The 2,500-nt window shown below is 50.8% G+C and overlaps 2 long non-coding RNA genes and 1 pseudogene across 2 annotated transcripts in view; 2 read left to right on the plus strand and 1 right to left on the minus strand.

Annotated features, from left to right (window-relative positions):
- Positions 1-964, plus strand: part of LOC110012302 — a 12,096-nt gene extending 11,132 nt beyond the window's left edge. The window contains exon 2 of the long non-coding RNA XR_002287408.1: positions 766-964. This is a non-coding gene — a long non-coding RNA (uncharacterized LOC110012302). The remainder of the gene's footprint in view (positions 1-765) is intronic.
- LOC110012303 overlaps positions 1-2,500 on the plus strand; it is a 20,132-nt gene that overhangs the window by 15,062 nt on the left and 2,570 nt on the right. The window lies entirely within an intron of this gene.
- Positions 1-2,500, minus strand: part of LOC110012300 — a 26,270-nt pseudogene that overhangs the window by 3,652 nt on the left and 20,118 nt on the right.

A 2,500-nucleotide genomic window follows, 5' to 3' on the forward strand; every position in this document is an offset into this window, starting at 1 on the left:
GGGGCATTCTTGGCGGTGCTTCCTGTCGTTCGCCTACCGCGATGCTTAAATGTGTCGTGGGACGGCAGGCGTTGGCTTGTGTGCTCGGGCATTGCATACGTAATGGGCGCGTGAGTGGTGATTGGTGTGTGTGGGCATGTGGGTTCCCTGCTCGGGCAGCGACAACATCCCCCGCAAGCCGCTTTAGTCGTCGGCACAAGCGCGCTCCTGCCTTGGCCGCGGTCGGTTTCCTGTGCTGCATACCTGTCGCGAAGGCATTCGATTGTCCCGAACGTCCCATTTTCGCCCTGTGCTGCACCCCTCGGGGCTACGGCGTGGGGTGGACCTCGAGGCGCACGCTGTGTTCCACGTCCCGCGCATGGCCGCACGTGCCCGGGCCGTTGGCCCATTGCGTTGTCGCCCGATCTCTCGGATGCGGAACACATGGTGGGTACGAGGACCTCGACCTTTGTTTACCCTAAAAGCAAGCGTTCTGCGCTTCGTGCGAACGGCCCCTGCCACCGTTTTGGGCTCGTCCCATGTGGGCGGCGAAGTCGGTGAGGAATGCTACCTGGGTTATCCTGCCAGTAATCATATGTTTGTCTCAAAGATTAAGCCATGCATGTGTAAGTATGAACTAATTCAGACTATGAAACTGCGAATGGCTCATTAAATCAGTTATAGTTTGTTTGATGGTACCTGCTACTCAGATAACCGTAGTAATTCTAGAGCTAATACGTGCAATAAACCCCGACTTTTGGAAGGGATGCATTTACTAGATAAAAGGTCGACACGGGCTCCTCCCGTTGCTGCGATGATTCATGATAACTCGACGAATCGCACGGCCCTCGTGCCGGCGACGCACCATTCAGATTTCTGCCCTATCAGCTTTCGATGGTAGGATAGTGGCCTACTATGGTGGTGACGGGTGACGGAGAATTAGGGTTCGATTCCGGAGAGGGAGCCTGAGAAACGGCTACCACATCCAACAAATTACCCAATCTTGACACGGGGAGGTAGTGACAATAAATAATAATATCGGGCTCTTCGAGTTTGTAATTGGAATGAGTACTATCTAAATCCCTTAACGAGGATCCATTGAAGGGCAAGTCTGGTGCCAGCAGCTTTGATATGGCAAAAGCTTATGATCGAGTTAACTGGGAGTTCCTCTTTCAAGTCTTGCGGCTAAAGGGTTTCCCACAGCGCTGGGTTGACTTGGTAGCTAATGCTGTCTCCAACTGTTGGTTCTCGGTCCTAGTGAATGGAGAGCATGCTGGATTCTTTCATTCGACACGAGGCTTGTGGTAGGGGGATCCGCTATCCTTGGCGTTATTTGTGCTTACTGCTGATTACTTATCTCAAGGGCTGGAGCGACTTTTTGCGGCGCACCCAATGATGTATTACCAATCACAGGGTCGGTTCGGGTATCCCACCTAGCATATGCGGATGATATGATGATCTTTACTAACATCTGCAGGCAGCACATGACATTGCTCCGTGATTTTCTCCATGCATATGAGCGAGTGTCGGGACAACGGATAAATAGTGAAAAGAGTTCTTTTATTCTGAGCCGGCAGGTGTTGTCGTCACAATTGCAAGAGGTACAACACGTTATGGGTTACCAGTTGAAATATCTCCTAGTCACATACTTGGGAGTCCCTCTGTACAGGGGCAATCGGAAGGTATGTCTATTTGATTCGCTCATCTCCAGGTTACGTGACATGCTACAGGGGTGGGCGATGACGAATCTATCCCACGGAGGGAGGCTGGCCTTGATTCGAAGTGTGTTGCAGGCTATGCCTTTACATCTACTTCAAGTAATTCACCCACCATTGAGTGCATATTCAATGGTTCTTGGGGCTCGTATAATGACCGTCGGCATATCCATTGGTCTTCATGGGATAAGATGTGTAGCCCAGTAGCAGAAGGTGGTTTGGGTGTTTGGAGTTTGACGGAGTGTGTTCGTGCTTTTTCCATGAAGCTTTGGTGGCGATTTAGGCAGAAATCATTCTTATGGTCGGAGTTCTTGCATGACCGATATTGTAGGACCCGTCATCCTACTCATGTGCCGTATAATTGCAATCATTCCTCTGTTTGGCATCGTCTGTCTCGCATCAGGGCTGTGGCAGAACCTCTAATATTCGGGACTTGGGGCCAGGGTGCAGTGTCTTTTTGGCATGATAATTGGTTCGCTGAGAAGCCTTTAGCCCAGCTAGTTCACGGGGCCCCTAACACTATGGAGCCGGTATGCTATTATTGGCATGAGGGAGAATGGAATGTCCCCAGGATCTTCAGGATAGTCCCGCCATAAATTGCACATGTAATCTGCCAAATTCCTATTGCAGTGGGACAGCGGGACAAAATTGTGTGGACCGCGGCGAGTAATGGGATGTTTTCCACGACATCGGCATGGGAGGCCATTCGAGTGGTATCTCCTCGGCGGCAATTTTTTACAGATATATGGCACCGTTCTTTGCGGACATGGTGTCTGTCTTCTTATGGCGACTTTTCTAGGATTGGA

This window comes from Sesamum indicum, linkage group LG7, assembly GCF_000512975.1.
Source record: "Sesamum indicum cultivar Zhongzhi No. 13 linkage group LG7, S_indicum_v1.0, whole genome shotgun sequence".
In the NCBI taxonomy this organism is placed as follows: Eukaryota; Viridiplantae; Streptophyta; class Magnoliopsida; order Lamiales; family Pedaliaceae; genus Sesamum; species Sesamum indicum.